The 20,663-nt window shown below is 37.3% G+C and overlaps 1 pseudogene; it reads left to right on the forward strand.

Annotated features, from left to right (window-relative positions):
* The first annotated feature begins 6,624 nt into the window (after positions 1-6,624).
* Positions 6,625-7,566, forward strand: LOC102410022 (annotated as a pseudogene).
* The last annotated feature ends 13,097 nt before the right edge of the window (positions 7,567-20,663 follow it).

Here is a 20,663-nt window from a genome sequence, read left to right on the forward strand (position 1 = left end):
AGAGTCTTCTCCAACACCACAGTTCAAAAGCATCAATTCTTTGGTGAGCAACATCAAGAAACCTGGAGATTCCCCTGGCAACTCTGTTGGAAGATTTAATAGGAAAATATCCTCAGTGAGTTATATTACTGTGAGCAACCTTTTATGACACCCTAGAGGCCATATTCCTAGAAAGGTCCAAATAGTGCATTTCCATCACATTCTGCCAAAGCAGGACTATATCTATTCTCTTACATTCAATAAGCCAATCATCTCATGACATCTCCAATAAATCTGGGTCTTAGTCCTAGGATGAAGGTATTTCCTTCCTTTTTCTATCTCAGCCTAGGGATAAGCACTACTTCCTATATTTGCTTTACAATTCTCTTAATTCTTCCTAACCAAACTTTTGTTTCTCTGATTCTCTGTTTTAATCTAACAATTCCTTATATCAAGTTTTACCTGTTCATATCACTGTATTTTTGGTAGTGTTATATCAACCCTGGTTGATATACTATAGCATATACTCAAGACCCTCCCCCATCCACAAGAGCTTTCCTCACCCCTTCCACGGTTTTCCTCTTCTGTATGTAGTTTTTTACTTCCAGGTCTTCAGAAGAGAGACAGAGGAACATAGAGACAAAAATAAATAGCTCAGAAGTGGATTATGGGACTACTTCCCACACTTTAGGCACCAACCTAGATGCAAGTAAGCTAGTAGAGTATTACTTTATTCCCAGGAAGAAAATATTGGCTTAATAAGTATGTAGCCAGCCTCTGCAACAAAATATTAAACTTCCTGTGTTCTAAACTGATGTATGTAATACTTCTCTCACCACCCACAAATATTTCCCCCCTTTTTTTTTTAATCTATTTCTCAGTAAGTGTTACAGTCATTTATTATTTATCAGTCAAAAACCCTGTGGTCCCTCATAATGCCTGGCTCTCTTAAATTTCAACTCTATCAGTGGATTCTGTTGCAAATCTAATTACCTTCCTCATGCGTAAGCCACATGAATCTCTGCCCTGGACACCTGCAATGAACTCCTAATTTCTAGTTGGCTTCCCTGCTATCACTTTTTCTTAACAGTATATTCTCTTCAGAGGAGTCTGTAAACATCTCAGAAAATCCATCTTCATTATCAGTCGAAAATATCACCTTCTATTGTGATTGTACTATTTGTCAGACAACTAATCACTACCAGATATTATTATATTATTTTTCCTATTTTATTAATATCTTAATCACTAAAACATAAGTTTCATACAACAAAGGATTTTCTTTCTCATTCCTCACAGTGCCTCTAAAGTTCTAGAAACTGAAAAGCTTATTAATATTAGTTGAATGGATCTATGAAGAGAATAAAGCAGTCAGCCACACTTGGGTGGATGTGAGGCAAAAAAAAGAAGCAGAATTAACAAAAAGTCTTTTATATTTTTTTTAATAAGGAAACAATGTATAGTACATTTGGGAAACTGTAATTTTTAGTGAAGAAAGAAAATAGAATGTGAAAATATTAATGATAAAAGATGAGGGGGATGAGACAGACAGGGGTTAAATAGAGAACTGCAGTGTTTGGATTTTGTTACAAGCAGAATAAAAAACACATTAGTTGTTTTACTTTAGTAGGGAAGTCAACTGATTAGATCTGTGGCTTAAGAGGATCTCATCAGCTGCACTGTGAATACATTAGAGAGAAGAGATTGAAAGAAATTGACACCAGTGTTAACCAGTAGTCTAGCTTAGATGCGGATCTGGTTTGGATCAAGATGATGGTGGCTGGAATAAGGAACAGAAAGATCAAAGGATGCTTCAGAAATAAAATCAACAGAATATAGTTTTGTTTTTTTTTTTATGAGAGAATGAGAAGCAAGTGTGGATCTTCAAATAAAGACGAAGTTAATTTCAACTCCCCCCAGTTAACAAAAATGTCACTTTCTAGTTTTTACCTTCAATCACAGCGAAAAATGCCAATAGTTAGTCTCTTTAAATTTGATAAAAATAAAATCTATATGATAATAAAAGTGGCTTTCTTAGTCATGAAAATGAACATTATCCCATTTGTTATTTTACTTTAATGTTTTTTTTGTGTGTGTTCAGTAGGTCAAGGAACCACCCTTCCCAAAGACTCCTAAACATTCCCACAACTTGCTACCTAAGTGTTCTTGGGTAGAACAACATTCACAAACCCTTGAGAAAAAAAAAAAAAAAGATAAACACCTGCCAGACACTGGGAGCTGTTTAAATATTATTATAACATGCAATATAATTATAACAATTCAATCTCCTGGAAAATGCAATAACCAATTTCCCTGCTTGGTACAAGGAAAGTGAATGTGAAATATCCAGGTCATACAACTTTATCTCTGGTATTCTGTCAAACAAAGAACTGCTACTATGTATAAGGAGGATATTTTAATGAAATTTTACAGTCATAATTCTTGTCTTATTTTCCCCTCAACACAGATCAGAATACCATTTCAAAAATAAGCCCAGGGAATTCCTTAATTTTATAAGTAGAAATAAATGGTTAGGTATGGGAAGGAGTGGTATTTTTGAAGCCAATTCCATCATTTTGAAAATGATAATTTGAAATTAAGCATAGTTTCAGACATAGAAAATAAATTTATGGTTACCGAAAGGGAAATGGAGGAAAAAGTTAGGAGTTTGGGATTATCCCATACACACTGCTAAATCGCTTCAGTCGTGTCCGACTCTGGGCGACCCCATAGACAGCAGCCCACCAGGCTCCCCCGCCCCTGGGATTCTCCAGGCAAGAACACTGGAGTGGGTTGCCATTTCCTTCTCCAATGCATGAAAGTGAAAAGTGAAAGTGAAGTCGCTCAGTCGTGTCTGACTCGTAGCGACCCCATGGACTGCAGCCTACCAGGCTCCTCCATCCATGGGATTTTCCAGGCAAGAGTACTGGAGTGGGGTGCCATTGCCTTCTCCTCACATACACACTACTATATATAAAATAGATAATCAACAAGGACCTTTTGTAGAGCACAGGGAACTATACTAAATATCTTGTAATAACATATAATAAAAAAGAATATATATATATATACACACACACATATATATGCATAACTGAATGACATTGCTGTACACCTGACACTAACACAAAGTTATAAATCAACTACATGTCAAAAATTAAGAATGATTAAATGATTAAAAAAAAGAAAAATTAAGCATGATTTCAATATCAAGATCTTTTTTTCTTACACATCTTACAGCTTCAAAACTGGTTATAAAATTTGTGGAGTCCAGTGTAAAATGAAAATGTGGAGTCACTTTTTAAAAAAGTATTAAGACTTTAGAAATGACAACAGTAGAACACCAAACAGAGGCAGAGGCCCTTCTGAGATTAAGGTCTTGCTCCTACATTTGAAAAAAATGTTCTTCACTTTGATCTTTATTTGTAAATGATTGTGAGTTGAATTTTTCTTTTCATTTTAGATAGTTCATCCTGTAACTCTGCTTTTCCAGCCAGGCAAACTGTTCCTGAAAATGCAACCTGATCTAACATAGTTAACTGAAAACCTGGGCATTTCTTTATATCACTGACTATAAAAACAAACTCTAAGCATGATAGAATTTTATGAAATAGCATCACCCACTCGATAGACATGAGTTTGAAAAAATTCCAGGATAGTGAAAGACAAGAAAGCCTGGCATACTGCAGTCCATGGGGTTGCAAAGAATTGGACACAATTTAGCAACTGAACAACTAATGAGATGAGTCTCATCTCTTTAACAAGACTCTCAACTCTTTAATTTGCTGTCTTAAGCTGTCTATATCTTTCAAGTCATTGGAAAAATTGCTGCTGGTTTCAACAATTTTAACAGACATGACCAGCCACTCCACCTAAAACATTTGTTATTAAGAAAGACAGTTGTTAAAAGTTAGATCAGGCACTATTATACTGAATTTACTGACCAATGCAATTAAAATGGCTGATCTAGTAATCCTTTGTTTTCTAAAATTGGTGAGATCCTCAGCTGTTGGCTCTGCACTGAAAAGAGGAACAGGGGGAAGGAACTGTTTCCTCACTAGCCTTTCCACCAGGTTAAGCTCCTCCCTATCTCATCCTGCAAGGCTGTTTCTAATTTTACAGGAGACCTTGAAGCCTCTGCTTTTTCTCTATATCACAAGCTAGAGAGCCTCTTTACTCTCACTTTTTTTTTTCTGTTTTATTTCTTGACCGTCAAACCTCTCCATCCAACCCTGATATTAGTTACGCCCACACCACCCCTTTCAGGCAACATACATACACACACAAACACGCACACACACCTCTATACTAAATTCTCCAGTCTCACCAGAACTGAATATATGACAGATTGGAAAAACTCATGATAAAATTCAAATATACATTCCATATAGCCACAAAGGACAGTGGCCGGTGTAGCTTTTATTCAGCATATGACAGAGTAGAGGAAATCTGCTTATGCAATTATCCCCCACCTCCTTTCTTGTTGAAATGTCAAATGTCAGCTTTGACCACTGTAATTGTCCTATAGCAAGGTTAATTTCCAATGTAATATTGCCTTTGAAGCCAGGCTTATTCAATGTGAGATGAAGTGGAGATGTATTGATTACTTAATATCTGAATATCATTGATATTTTATCTTTTAAAACTGTTCAATTTTAAATTTTATTTTAAAATTATTCAGCTTTAAACATCTTATATTTTAAGAAAAATAGTAGCTTCTATTATACAAATCTGGAGAAGGCAATGGCACCCCACTCCAGTACTCTTTCCTGGAAAATCCCATGGACAGAGGAGCCTGGTAGGCTGCAGTCCATAGGGTCGCTACAAGTCAGACACAACTGAGCAACTTCACTTTCACTTTTCACTTTCATGCATTGGAGAAGGAAATGACAACCTACTTCAGGATTCTTGCCTGGAGAATCCCAGGGATGGGGGAGCCTGGTGCGCTGCCGTCTATGGGGTTGCAGAGTCAGACATGACTGAAGCAACTTAGCAGCGGCAGCAGCGTTATATAAATCTAACTTTCTATTTTTTTCTGTCTTCTCTTTTTTAAAAATAAATTTTTGCTAACTTCATCATATCTCTGAACTATTTTGTCTTTCAATCACAGAAGTCAATCTCTATGGTTCAAAACAGAAATTTCTTCTTTTTCAAACTACAGAATGTTATAAAAATTCATTTGTAATCTATGTTTACTTGTAATAATACTTTTAATAATCATTTCTAATCTATGTTTACTCCTCCTTTGTTCAAAAAAAACATCTTTCTGACCTTAAGGTAAATCAATCATTAATTTATGAGTCATGATCCTTGGCGAACAGAAAGTGAAACTGAAAGTCACTCAGTTCAGTTCAGTTCACTTCAGTCGCTCAGTTGTATCCAACTCTTTGCAAATCCATGAATCGCAGCACGCCAGGCCTCCCTGTCTAACACCAACTCCCAGAGTTTACCCAAACTCGTGTCCATCGAGACGGTGATGCCATTCAGCCATCTCATCCTCTGTCGTCCCCTTCTCCTCCAGCCCCCAATCCCTCCCAGCATCAGGGTCTTTTCCAATGAGTCAACTTTTCCCATGAGGTGGCCAAAGTATTGGAGTTTCAGCTTCAGCATCAGTCCTTCCAATGACCACCCAGAACTGATCTTTAGGATGGACTGGTTGGATCTCCTTGCAGTCCAAGGGACTCTCAAGAGTCTTCTCCAACACCACAGTTCAAAAGCATCAATTCTTTGGTGCTCAGCTTTCTTCACAGTCCAACTCTCACATCCATACATGACCACAGTAAAAACCATAGCCTTGACTAGACAGAACTTTGTTGGCAAAGTAATGTCTCTGCTTTTTAATATGCTATCTAGGTTGGTCACAACTTTCCTTTCAAGGAGTAAGTGTCTTTTAATTTCATGGCTGCAATCACTATCTACAGTGATTTTGAAGTCATGTCTAATTCTTTGTGACTCCATGGACTATACAGTCCATGGAATTCTCCAGGCCAGAATACTGGAATGCGTAGCCTTTCCCTTCTCCAGGGGATCTTTCCAACTCAGGAATAAAACCTAGTTCTCCCACACTGCTTGCAATTCTTTATAAGCAAATCATTTATTTAATTTTAACTTGTATCATAGCTGCTTAAGTAGATTTGCTTGACTCAGTTACTGTGATTTTCTTTTACCTTTACTTTTGCAAAATATCTCTCAAATAAAAACAAAAAACAAAAAACAAACAAAAAAAAATCCTTTGAAAATGCTAAACCACAAATTAAATTGCATTATTATTTCTATAATCATGCATACATACACATACACCTTCAAAAAAAAAGAGAGAGAATTAATTTAATCTCATGCTTGTTTCAGTTAAATCTGAGCATAAAATGTATCTTTTACATCTCAAGATCAAGATTATGGTCTTAGTTGAAAATCATTTGGGTTCTGTAAAAAGGTCACAGATGAAGATGCTATCATACAATAAATGCTAATTTGTTTTGTAAGTTGAAAACGTATGCACCAAAATTTTGTTTCCAATGTGAGTGGAGAGATCAGAAAAGAAAGCAACAGTGGCTAGGTTTTTGCTAAAATGACCATCTTAGTGTTGGATATCAGAGCTTACAAAGCCAAAATCGGTTATAGTCATGAAAATGTCTCTTTCGTTTTTTAGATATTAATATTATTAGCATAGAATCATATTTTAACTTCATTTCAAAAATCAATGAATGCAATCTTATTTGAAGAATACAAGTTTCTAGCAGTATTAAAAGTAGATACTGGGGCTCTCTGTGCGCATAGGTATTTCCGAGATAATTGTTCCAAATTACGCTGTCTCATCGTAGGCAGTGGATATTCCTTTAGACATATATCTCCTTATTTTAGAAGTAAAAAGAAAAAATAAGCAATAAGATAAATATGGGAGGAAAATCCTAACCAATCATCTAAAAGAGATCATACCTACAGGCAGTCACATATTATGAACAAAACACGTGATTGACCAAGTGAAAGAAGATATACACTTTTTGTCTCAGAATTTTTACAGAGACATAGGTATTGCCAAGTTGAAAGAAGAAAATGCATTAACGTTTACTATGTTTTGCCTTACTTTACTGCAATTTGAAAGGGCCAAGAGAAGAGATGGTGTTAAGTGGAAAATATAAATCTGGATAAAAAATTCTTCAGGCCAATGAGAGATTTGCTGTTCCAGAAATACTCTTTAATCCTTCTGATATAGGCATTCAAGAAATTGAGATTCTGTCCTATTCAATTCATAACCTACCTGAAGAAATGCTGTCTTATTTTTAAAAAACATTGTTTTTACAGGAGGAAAGTCTGGTCTCTTTTCCCAGGATTTAGTCAGAGTTTCGATGGCTCAATCCAACAGATTCCAATGTTTCTGTTGTGCTGCCTGACAACCCTATTATTTATGCCTGGGAAAGTGGAAAATTGGTATCAGGGAATGATGATTTTGAAAATACAGTGGTAATAAGAAAATATTATGAAGAAAATGGATATAGCATCTGTGAAGAGAAACTTTGTATAGAAGAACAGTTTCTTAAAGTACTGACTGATTGTGATAAAGGTTTTAATTTTCAGTATTCTTTTTAAAGGAAGTTAAGGACCTGTGTTACTGCTCATCCTAAGATAACATCTTGAATTTAAGTAAATACTTTGATCCATGGTTAATTTTCAAAGGTTTCTTAGCTAGGTTAGTAAGTAAACTGTAACTCAGCCCATATTTTCATTTCAGAGCTAGACTTACTATAACAATGATTATGCTGTTTCTAAGAGAAAGTTATCTTTCATTAAAAGATGAAAGAGTGAGTACAATTTAAGTTTAATTCTCTATAGCCAAAAGCACAAACTTAACTGTCCCACTGGTCAGATTTCCTTAGAAGATCATTTTGTGTGACTAGCTCGGAATTGACCAGAGTGTGTTGAGGCTGATATGACTTCTCTCTTTTAGAATTAACCACTTTATTTTTTTTTAATTTTTTTTAAATTTTATTTTATTTTTAAACTTTACATAATTGTATTAGTTTTGCCAAATATCAAAATGAATCCACCACAGGTATATTAACCACTTTATTTTTAAATTGCAGTTTTTACTTACTAAAGTTGTAAAAAGTAATCTATGTTTGTGTAATGTTTATTTTTTAGTTGGCGTAAGTTTGAAAGGGTGAAGATCAAAGCCAATTTAATAAAGTGATTTTGCTCATTACTGTGCTTCAGAAATGCATTATTTCACTCATAAAAATTCTGTACTATTTTTAGGATGAAATTCTTGTGTCATTGGGCTCATGTATCAAATTCCTAGCAGTCCTTTAGCTAGAATCATGTGCCTACCCCATGGTTTCAGATATTTTAACAGTCCTACTAAGAGAGCATACAGTGAAAGAAAGTAGTTTCCCAAAGGAAAATTAAAATGAAAAAACAGATGGGTGAAAGAGCTATCCATTACAATTACGTTTGGTTTCTATGGATGGTCCTTGACTTAACAATGGTTCCACTTAATGATTTTTTGACCCTACAGTGGTGCAAAAGCAGTATGCATTTAGTAGAAACTGTTCTTCAAATTTTGATCTTTGTCCAGGAGAATAATATGTGATCTCTTACTTTCTTATGATTCTGGGCAGTGTTTGGGCACATTGATATTCATTGTTGTAGAATCTTATCTCATAGTTTTCAAGTTTCTGAACATTAGCCATCATCTCCAGCCATGCTGCTGCTGCTGCTAAGTCACTTCAGTCGTGTCTGACTCTGTGCAACCCCATAGACGGCAGTCCACCAGGCTTCTCTGTCCACAGGATTCTCTAGGCAGGAATACTGGAGTGGGTTGCCATTTCCTTCTCCAACCATATCTTCATGCAAAGTGAACAAGCAGAAATGCTGATTCAATTTTTCCCTTGCATCATTTCCCTTCCCCAGTGCAGGTTAGGCTTGCCCAGTAGCTTGCTGTGTCAAGCGGAAGTGGTCTGTACAAGACTGGACTCAGGAGAGACACGTTAGTCACATGAACTAACACTTAGAGCATTTACTCTTCCCTTATATGCAGAGTACATCATGAGAAACGCTGGGCTGGAAGGAGCACAAGCTGGAATCAAGATTGCCGGGAGAAATATCAATAACCTCAGATATGCAGATGACACCACCCTTATGGCAGAAAGTGAAGAGGAACTAAAAAGCCTCTTGAGGAAAGTGAAAGAGGAGAGTGAAAAAGATGGCTTAAAGCTCAACATTCAGAAAATGAAGGTCATGGCATCTGGTTCCAACAGTTCATGGGAAATAGATGGGGAAACAGTGTCATACTTTATTTTTTTGGGCTCCAAAATCACTGCAGATGGTGACTGCAGCCATGGAATTAAAAGACGCTTACTCCTTGGAAGGAAAGTTATGACCAACCTAGATAGCATATTGAAAAGCAGAGACATTATTTTGCCAACAAAGGTCCGTCTAGTCAAGGCTATGGTTTTTCCAGTGGTCATGTATGGATGTGAGAGTTGGACTGTGAAGAAAGCTCAGCGATGGAGAATTGATGCTTTTGAACTGTGGTATTGGAGAAGACTCTTGAGAGTCCCTTGGACTGCAAGGAGATCCAACCAGTCCTTTCTAAAGGAGATCAGCCCTGGGATTTTTTTGGAAGGAATGATGCTAAAGCTGAAACTCCAATACCCTGGCCACCTCATGCAAAGAGTTGACTCATTGGAAAAGACTCTGATGCTGGGAGGGATTGGGGGCAGGAGGAGAAGGGGATGACAGAGGATGAGATGGCTGGATGGCATCACTGACTCTATGGATGTGAGTCTGAGTGAACTCTGGGAGTTGGTGATAGACAGGGAGGCCTGTCGTGCTGCGATTCATGGAGTTGCAAAGAGTCGGACACGACTGAGCGACTGAACTGAACTGATAAGCTATTGGACTTCCCTCATAGCTCAATTGGTAAAGAATCTGCCTGCAAATGCAGGAGACCCCAGTTTGATTCCTAGGTAGGGAAGATCTCCTGGAAAAGGGATAGGCTACCCATTCCAGTATTCTTGGGCTTCCCTTGTGGTTCAGCTGATAAAGAATCCACCTGCAATGTGGGAGACCTGGGTTCCATCCCTGGGTTGGGAAGATCCCCTGGAGGAGGGAAAAGCTACCCCTCCGGTATTCTGGCCAGGAGAATTCCATAACTCTGTAGTCCATGGGGTTGCAAAAAGTCAGACACGACTGAGCGACTTTCACTTTCACACTATTTACCTTTCCCTTAACCCGCATCTGACCAAAGAGAAAAAATTCAGACCTGGTTTATGAATGGTTATGCACCATATGTATGGCTGGCACCAGCCACAAGTGGAGTGCTGGCATAAAGCTGAATTATCACAGCCATGGCTCAGATGGTAAAGAATCTTCTTGCAATGCAGGAGACCCGAGTTTGATCCCTGGGTCAGGAAGATCCCCTGAAGAAGGGGAGAGCTACCCACTCCAATATTCTTACCTGGAGAATTCCATGCATAGAGGAAACTGGCAGGCTACTGTCTAAGGGGTCTCAAAGAGTTGGACAAGACTGAGTGGCTAACACTTTCATTTTTCAAATATGTTAAGTGACAGAGTTGATCTGCAACAGCAAACTTCTTTTTTTTTTAATGTTTAAAAACCTTTTTAGCACATAATCAATTGCACAGAGAAAAAGGGCTCTAGAATGGCTTTCACATTAAAAAGAATGAAAATTATACCATTTGAAGCAACATGGATGGACTTAGAGATTTTGTTACTGAGTGAAATAAGTCAGGTAGAGAAGGAGAAATATTGTTGGACATCCTTTATAAGTGGAATCTAAAAAGAAATGATACTAATGAACTTGCAAAACAGAAACAGACTCAGAGACTTAGAATACGAACTTATGGTTGCAGTGGGTGGGAGTGGGGGTGGTTTGGAGGAAGGGATAGTTGGGGAGTTTGGGGTAGACGTGTACGCACTGCTATATTTAAAATGGATAGCCAACAAGGACCTACTATAGAGCACATGGAACTCTGCTCACTGTTATGTAACAACCTGGATGGAAGGGGAGTCTGAGGGAGAATGGATATATGTATATGTATAGCTGAGTCCTCTTGATGTTCACATGAAACTATCAAAACAGTGTTAATTGGCTATTGCTCCTTGCTTAGTCACTTCAGTCGTGTCCGACTTTCTGCGACCCCATGGACCACAGCCCGCCAGGCTCCCCTGTCCATGGGATTCTCCAGGAAAGAATACTGGAGTGGGTTGCCATTTCCTTCTCCAGTGATAAAGTATGAAGTGAGTGAAGTGAAGACACTCAGTCATGTCGAGCTCTTTGCGACCCCATGGACTATAGCCTACCAGGCTCCTCCATCCATGGGATTTTCCAGGCAAGAGTACTGGCGTGGGTTGCCATTTCCTTCTGCATAATTGGCTATATTCCAATGTAAAATAAAGAGCTCAAAAAAAAATAAAAGAAAAAGAGAAAAGTTTGTTTTTGTTTCTTGCTTGTTGTTCATGGAAGTTGCCTTCTGCTTATACTTTGGTTATTAGGCCTGAAATTTTTGCTGGTAGTATTCTTAGTAAAATTTTCTTTACTCAGTCCTATCAACTTATTGCAACCACATTACTATAACTTGATTCAAGCAATCACCTTGAAATAATTTGTACTTAATTTTATTAGTGTATCCAATTTCCCTTGTGAAGACAAAACTCAATGTCATGTTGAGACCTATCCTAACTTTATAGCTAAATATTTGGGGCTGCACTAAAAAAAAAGTTACATTTTGCCAACAATATTTGCCTCACATTTAGTTATTATTTGTGTCTTCTGCTAGGATTTTAATTAGGATTTTTATCAGATATTAAGCTACTCACATAGGATAGAATAAAGAAACTGTCTAAGTTCATTTGGGCTGCTCTGACAAAATATACAAACTGGATGGCTTGTAAGCAACAGAAATGTCTTGCTTCTAGTTCTGGAGTCCAAGATTAAGGCGGCAGCGGGTCTGGTAGCTGGCAAGATGGCACTTCCTAGAACGCTGTCTATTTGCTCTACCTTCACATGGTGGAAGGGGCAAGAGAGCTCTTTGAGACTTCTTTACAAGAGTATTAATCCCACTCATGGGATTTCACCATCATGACCCAATCACTTCCCGAATATCCTACTTCCAAATTCAGTCACCTTGTGGGTCAAGATTTCAACATATAAATTTGGGGGGCAATAAATATTCATACCACCACAGAGCTCAGAAATTTAAAGATGCATTCTGACACTGGGCTATAGCACAGACCAGCTCCTTGATCAAAGGCATAATTGTTCTGATATTTAGGCTTCATCACTGACATAAAGGGGTAATGGTACCCACCTCACTAGCTGATGGTGAGAAGGATTCAAATGAGAAAATTACACTGAGATGCTCTTATCAACGCTGAACTTAATATGGTCTCCAAGAGGCCATTATTAAAATGTAAAGAAAGGAGAAATGATTGTTTAGGAGAAGGGAACTGGCCATAAACAGAATTCCCCATTGAACACATTAGCAGATATCAATCTGACTGACTGTCTGTCCTCTTAGAACAGGAAGGTGATCCCAATGTCAACTGATACATTAATAAGAGAATGAATTCAACCATAAATAACAATCCAGAGTCATAAAATCCTGGGTTTGAGTCCTAGCTTTCTCTTTAGCTGTACACCTATATGCAAGTTTTTTAGGCTTTGTCTCATTTTCCCCACCTGTAAAATGATGACAACAAACCTCTCATAGGGTTATTGGGATAATTTAATGAGTTAATATATTTAAAATGCTCATAACAGGGCTTGATGCATAGTAAGTGCTTTGTGCTGTACACTGTTATTCGTATCATGCCATTTTCCTAATAATGGAGCATAGAGTGGCTGATTGAGAACTTGATTGTCAAAATCAGGCCATAGCTAATGGAACAGACAAATACAGAATTTGTACAGGTAACAGGGATATTTTTATATATTACTCTTTTTCCAATGCTATGGCTAGTTTAGTTAACAGCAGTGGACAAATTTAAGTGATAATTAATATTATGTACTAAAGTAGATGTTTTAAGCCTGGGAGTAAATATAAGAATCAAAAATTTGAATCAGGATGTTCTGTCTTTATATTTTCAAATTTTCCTGTCTGCATGGGCAATAAATAAGACAGAGGGCAAAATATGTTAGGGATAGGAGGAACCTATACTCCTTAACCCTGTTTCATGAGCATTTCCCTCTGATTGACAGAACTTCACAGACAATATAGATGTATAGCTCCTTTCAGTCTTCCAGCCTCTGTTGTCCAGGTTTCTCATTTCTTTCTCTCACATCTTATGCTGAATTCTCACCTTTTCCTTTGACATGCTCAAAAATTCCAATTTTCTCTAACTTTTCAATAGCGATTGGTTGTTTTTCTTTAGGGTGAGTGTTACTATAAGGGGATCTTCCTTCTCATTTAATATCTTTCTTTTTAAATGCAATAGCTACAAGATGCACACCTGAAAACCATGCTTTTTATTTAAGATTTCACAAAAGTACATTTTACATTATATAACTAAACTACAGAATTTAGTGCAAAAATTAATGCAGGTTTTAATTTTCTTCACTATAAAGCCCCTCCCTGGAACAATATATTTATTACATCAGGAGTGTTTTTCAATAACCTTAAACCAAATTAGAGAGTAAGGAGAGAAGGAGAAATGTGAAAAGAGAGCTTGAAAGCTTGACAAAATGTCCAATATGCACAGAATCACTTTTAGGACAATTTACGATCTCTCACTTCATGCACAAAGTGTTAGGGCTGGCACTAGAGAGGAAGAGTATCTTAGCTCTTTAATTACTAGCCCTTGGGCTTTTCCTAATGGAGAAAAATAGACTCCCTCAGGTTCCTCACCTTTTGATCAAGTTTACTTACAGAAACCTGGATGCTTAGTGTATCCTGAGTGTTTGTTTTCATTTAATTTTCAGGAAAGACTCTGGACATTGATTTCTCCTTGCATTTCATTTAAAGTGAATTCTCAATTGTGGATGATAAAACCAGAGCCAAAATCTTTGCCTTGAGCACAAACCAAAGTAAAATCAAAGCATTTCTGAGAGTGTGAGTTGTTCAGTTAAATTTGCTTAAAAAAAAAAAATCATCAAGCAATTGCACTGCTGAAATGGATCAGACATGGAGGCAGAAATCAGACGAGAAACTCTTGGTACGCCAACTTGTGCAGTATAATTTTCACATCAAAGAATTTCAAAACAGGATTTTTGCCAGTATCTTAACTTTTAGCTAGCTGACTCAAATCCTTTCTGGAAGTAAGTAGGTTATAAATTATAACTACATAAATAAATAAATCACCCAGTTCAATCACCCACCCCACCCCCATCTCATCCTGCATAGTTAGGGTCAGAGCTTCCTTCACATAAAGGCTTTTCTCCTTCACAAAACTGAGTGGATATATGTGAATATCCAGGCAAAAGAAGAACTTTCTGGAAGAAGGAACACCATGTTCAGTGGCCTAACGGTTTTGAAAAGAGGCCTGGGAGCTTTTACACAAAGAGTTCAACATGAGGAGAAGCCTGAGTGCACTAAGGGATGATGAGAACAGGAATGCAAATTGAGATAAGTTTGAGAAGGAAGAGTTTCTATACTACTGTAAGAACTTTATCCTGAGAATAATGCAATCCAGAGGCTGGATAATTCACACTTGGTTTATAGACAGTTTTTTTCCTCACAACCTGTATAAATGTGTATGACCCTGTTACTTATTCTAGCCTCCGTTTAGACATCTATAAATGATGGAATACAGGTTAAAACTCTATGCTTTATGTGTATATGACCTATTTACCTACATACACATCTTCTGAAGGAAAGTTATTAAATTTCTAACACAAAACTACAGATTTTAATCCTAATAATTATCTGGAATATAAACATTTTTATAACGTCTATGTTTTCCAGGTGGATTTACCACCATATAATCCCATTTACCAGAGAAGGCAATGGCACCCCACTCCAGTACTCTTGCCTGGAAAATCCCATGGACGGAGGAGCCTGGTAGGCTGCAGTCCATGGGGTCGCTAAGAGTCGGACACGACTGAGCGACTTTACTTTCACTTTTCACTTTCATGCATTGGAGAAGGAAATGGCAACCCACTCTAGTTGCCTGGAGAATCCCAGGGATGGGGGAGCCAGGTGGGCTGCCATCTATGGGGTCGCAAAGAGTTGGACACGACTGAAGCAACTTAGCAGCAGCAGCAGCAATCCCATTTACTCTATTTACACAATATAATCTAGGCTTTCTTGATACCTAGTCTTTCTTCACTTGCGGCTTTTGTCTGCAACTATTCTGACCTCATGTCTATTAAAGTAATGGCTACTCCTTAGATCCCAGCACAAACTCTCCATCCTCTAAGAAATCTTTCATGCATCCTCACAATGAAACTAGAATCATCTTTCTTTAAATTCTGAGAGTATTTTGATGCTTTTTGTACCTTTTCTGTCTTCACTTCAGTCACTGTTTCTTACTATATTACCAGCTACTACAGAAAGGATAATCCTATGCTAATATTTACTACTTTCTCATATACTTTCCCTTGTAACTCTGAAGTGTTTTATACATACAAGTTTTTCAATAGTACTCTGTGGAATGTTATTGAATGCCTAATTCTAGTCACTTGATAGAGAAGGCTATGTTGTTATTTAACAGTGCTTAAATATATGAATGGTTTCACTGAGATTAATTTTCATGCTGTAAGTAGGAAAATATAAATAAACAGTATCTATGGGAGCAAGGAAGAAATTCTCAATAAACTGCAATAGGGAGAGGCAAATGCAGCTTTCTTGGGGAGATATTTTAAAGCTTATTCCTAATTTATAAACTAATCATCCTGGATTCCTATATCAAAGCCCATTTTCCTCGTGAAGGTAGTGCATACACAGAGTGCTACATGGGAAATCAGAAGACCACTCTTCTAGGACCAGGTCCTCCTCTCCATTAGAGTTTAACTTGGACAGGTAACTTAACCTCTTTAGCTACCACATCCTCTTCGTAAAAAGGAAGACAGATGTCTATGCTTTCCATTGAGAAGTTTCTTTTACAAATCAATAGAAAGAAATAGACTTCCTTGGTGGTTCAGTGGTAAAGAATCTGCCTGCCAGTGCAGAAGACGCAGGAGATAAAGTTTCAATCCCTGGGTCAGAAAGATGCCCTGGAGGAGGGCATGGCAACCCATTCCAGTAGTCTTTCCTGGAAAAGCCCATGGACAGAGAAGCCTGGTGGACTACAAGTTCATGGGGTCACATAAAGGCAGACGTGACTGAAGCAACTGGGCACACACACACACAGATAAAATATTTTAAAACAAATCATAAATTTTATTCCATCTTTTTTTTTCTTGAGTATGTAGCGGAGATTAATTCTCTATTAACTACGAGGTGGTTGTTTTCTATGTATATAAATCTGTTCTCCTCTTTTATATGATTAATTCTAATTTTCTTTATAGAATGAAGCACAGTGATTATCTTATCCAGGAAGACTTCCTAGATACCCACACTTGTTATATGCTCTGGTGGTTTAGTCACTAAGTCGTGTCAGACTCCTGAGACCCCTTAGACTGTAGCCCCCCAGGTTCCTCTGTCCATGGGATTTCCCAGGTAAGAATACTGGAGTGGGTTGCCATTTCCTCTACCATAGCCTTTTATTGTGATGATCAAAATTCTTGATTTGATTTTCAGTCTCCATTATGATGATGCAAAATCCTTGATTGTGGGGACCACAACTTATATAACCTTTATATCTTCAACACATTGGTATTCACTAAATATTTATCAGCTAAATAAGCTTTGAATGATCTTTCAGCCTTCACTCTATGAGTTGCATGCAGTAATGTCCTAGTTTACAGTATTGTGGAAATTGTGGTACAGTTTCATAAAATTGATGCTGCTGCTGCTGCAGCTGCTGCTAAGTCGCTTCAGTCGTGTCCGACTCTGTGCAACCCCATAGACGGCAGCCCACCAGGCGCCCCCATCCCTGGGATTCTCCAGGCAAAATTGATGCTAGTGGACCTTGGATCTGGGGTCTCATAGACAGCCCAATGCGTATTTATATTTGTGAGAGCTTCTTACCTCCAGAAAGCTTTTCTTTCTCTAGTTTCTTTCACCGATACTTCACAAAATATTTCTCATGACTGATAATGACAAAAAGAAGTATGAACAGAGGGTCTGCTTTGCAAAAAGGCATGCTTCACTTGATAATTTACTTTCCTTAAGTTCCTTCTTAATTCTGTTTCAATATGCTAATCTCCCTGGTTTCTTCATTAAGCCTGCTTTAGGACTGTTTCATATAGAATAGCCTCCCACTCAGGAGAGGAGACTAAACTTTAATGGTTGTCTTAGGTCCCCCATACCAGTTTATTTAAAAGCACAGAAATATGGGAATTAAATAGTCTGTAAAGATAAAATATGTTATTAAATGGCATTATTGTCATTGTTATTATTCTCTCATCGAACAAGGAGATGAAGAGCTGAATTGCACACCATATGGTAATTGCTTGGAAGATACCCACAACTTACGGTCACACCTTCAGCATCCAACGACATTGTTTGCTGCATTTCAGGTGCCAGTATGGCAGAGGGCCAGCCCAGGAAAGATGAACTGGCAGAGAGAGAATGACAGACATTAGGCATAAGTACTTTTCATGTCAAGCCTTTGGCATGTTCGTTGTCGAAAAAATCTGTTCTCAGAAATGCCTTCCAAAATACGCAAGTTATGCTATGAAGGCATATGAAAACTCATGCCATCCAGGAATATGTTAATATGAACCATCCTGGGAGATGCCAAATTATAGCCAAGATAATGGGTGATTCCAGATGTCTGTCCAATCCCATTCCTACTGCACAAGAGAAGTTCAGAAATTTACAAAAGGAAAGTTTATATGGAATTTTTAAAATGAATGATGGCTTTATGAAAAAGAAAGAGAAAGAGATAAAGAGTCAATTTTGAAAGATAAAAAGAGTTAATTAAACCTTTATTTTACTACGTACAACCTTCCATTTTCAGGATCTGTATTTAAATTATAGATTTGAATTCTCTCTCTTCCCAGAAGAGGTTGAACATTTGCAAAGATATGGAAGGTGAGATTCTTACTTTAGATGAATTTTAAAATATCTTAGTTTGAATACTGTTGTTCAGCTTACTAAGTGCTTTTTTCACATTACATTATTATACTGAATCTTCCTGAGATTATCTTCAGGTAAATATCATTTTCTATTTCCTTTCCAGATGAAGCATCTCAAAGAAACAGAAATGACCTGCCCAAAGCCACTCAACTAAATTTTAACAGGAGGGGAATCCAAGTCTGTTTCCTATTTTCAATAGGAATGATCTCAAGCTGTGTTTGATCTCAGCTGTAATTTTAGCTGTGTTAATGGGTCATCATTTATTATAATTTTCTTCTGGGAGTCAGTTTATTAGCTCCAAAATTGTTATTGGGGATCTAGCAAGTGATATTCCCTTTATGAATTATAAAATTTATTTATAAGCCATGCCATAACTGCTTGATTGCTAGAAAGTAATGGTAAGAATGATTTTCCCATATCTTTAAAGTAAAAAGATTTAACTCTGTTGAAATGCTCAAAAGCATAAAACAAGCCTGTATCACAACTATTTCTCCAGCTGATATTTTTGACTCACCTCACAGGCCTGTCTTAAAAGAATCAGCAAATCAAACTCTCTTCCCTACAGTGAGCTAGACTTTCAAGATGTAATAGAACATTAAATGTAGAAATACTTTGGAATGCTTTCAGAACAGTAGATATTTCAATCCAAAAGTGCAGCTGAATATTCATGGAGCTTTCTTTTTTATTTAACCAAACGTATCCTTGGAAAACACAAATTTGGGACAATAGTCATAACATCTAAGGCAGCAAAATTATCATATGGATAAACATTTGCTTCTTTCATAGCTGCTATGTTATATATGCACACACAGATACACATGTGAATATGCACGTATGAGATTAAAAGCACATTTACAGCTCTAATTGTATTCCATGAATCTTTCACTATATCCTGGCTATGAAAGCTTTCTTAATAAAGAATATAAAGATAAAATATCCCTATATTGAAGTCATTTAAAGATTTTCTATTGTGAACTTATCCCTGGCCTGGGCACTGTTGTGGTTAGAAAAATAATAGAAGGTGCTTCTTAAGGACTGAGCACTTCAGCAGAGAATCAAGATATATATTTAAGAAATACGTGTGTACATACTCAATAGGACACTATGAGTGTTTTAATTAGTAACATAGAATAGCCAATTCTGCACGTGTTACTGATTATGCACATGTATAAAGTAGCTCCAGACAAATCACTGAGGCCATTCATAAATTGCCCTCCAGCTTCCTGACCTTTGGAGTTTCAGGAACAATTCAGTGGCTATTTATTCAGTGCACAGAGAATTTCGGAATAACACTGGCCCAGGGTTTTTCAGAGCAGCTTGCATTCCTCCTTTGGAGCTTGCTATGGGTGGAATTGTGTATCTTTAATATTCATAGGTAAAAGCTCCAGTGTGCCTGTTTTGGGAGATAGGCAATTAAATTTAAATGAAATCGTCATGGTGCGGCCCTGCTTTGATTGGAGTGGTGCCCTTCTAAGGAGAGATACCAGAGAGCTCTCTCTCTTTCTCTCTCTCTCTCTGCCAAGTGAGGACACAGAGAGAAGATGGCAAGGCAGGAAGAGAGTGCTCCTCAGGACCTGAACCAACCAGTAGCTTGACTTGGGTGTGCCAGCCTCCAGAATTTTAAGAAAATACATTTCTGCTGTTTAGCCTCCTCTCAGCCTGTGATATTTGGTATGGCACCCCTACCTGACTAAAATAGGCTTTATCACTGAAAAGAACCTAAGGGCATGATCTACTCTTTGACTAAACTCCCCTTTGATGTCTCCACTCTGGCCATGATGATTATATGTGCTGGGCCAAGACATGCAACACACCACTGGGTTTGCTGTGTCTCCAAAACCAGCACAGCTCACGCCTCACCTTCTTCAAGCTATTTAATAAATGACACCTTCCTAGTGAAGACTTCACTGACCATTTTAGATCGCATCCCTCTTCAATATCCCCTGTCTGTTTTCCCTGCTTTTCTCTTTTAAATTTATATTCAATTTACATACTGTATGTTTTACTTGTTAATCAGGTTTATTTTTTTTTTCTTTCCTAACTGGAAAGAAAATATCAAGATAGGAAAGGTTACTGTTTTGTTAATTGCTATATCCTAAATACCCAGCACATTATTAAGTGCTCAATTAGTATAAATCATGTTGAATATAATGTTATCATAGACCTTATAGAATTCAGAAAGGACAAGAAGAGGTTAATAAAGGTTAGAAACCAATGGCAAAGCAGCCTATGGAGTGTTATAATATAGAGTTCATTCTGGGATTCAACAATTCAACAGACGGATCACTGATAGTGAAATTGAATTTGTAATAAAAAAAAAGAACCTCCCAGCAATCAGTTCTTGAGAACACACTATATACCTGGTTCTAGGATTAGTGACCTTTAGAAACTCATAGTCACAAAAGAACAAAAGAGAAAGAGGAAAGAAAAATGGAAAGAAGAAAGAACAGAAAAGTAACGAAACAAAAATAAATATGATAGATAATATTATTCTTCTCATTTACTAGAGTTATAAAGTCAATAAAAAGATTATCTCTTGCTATT

The sequence above is a fragment of the Bubalus bubalis genome, chromosome 22 (assembly GCF_019923935.1).
Source record: "Bubalus bubalis isolate 160015118507 breed Murrah chromosome 22, NDDB_SH_1, whole genome shotgun sequence".
NCBI classification, from domain to species: Eukaryota; Metazoa; Chordata; class Mammalia; order Artiodactyla; family Bovidae; genus Bubalus; species Bubalus bubalis.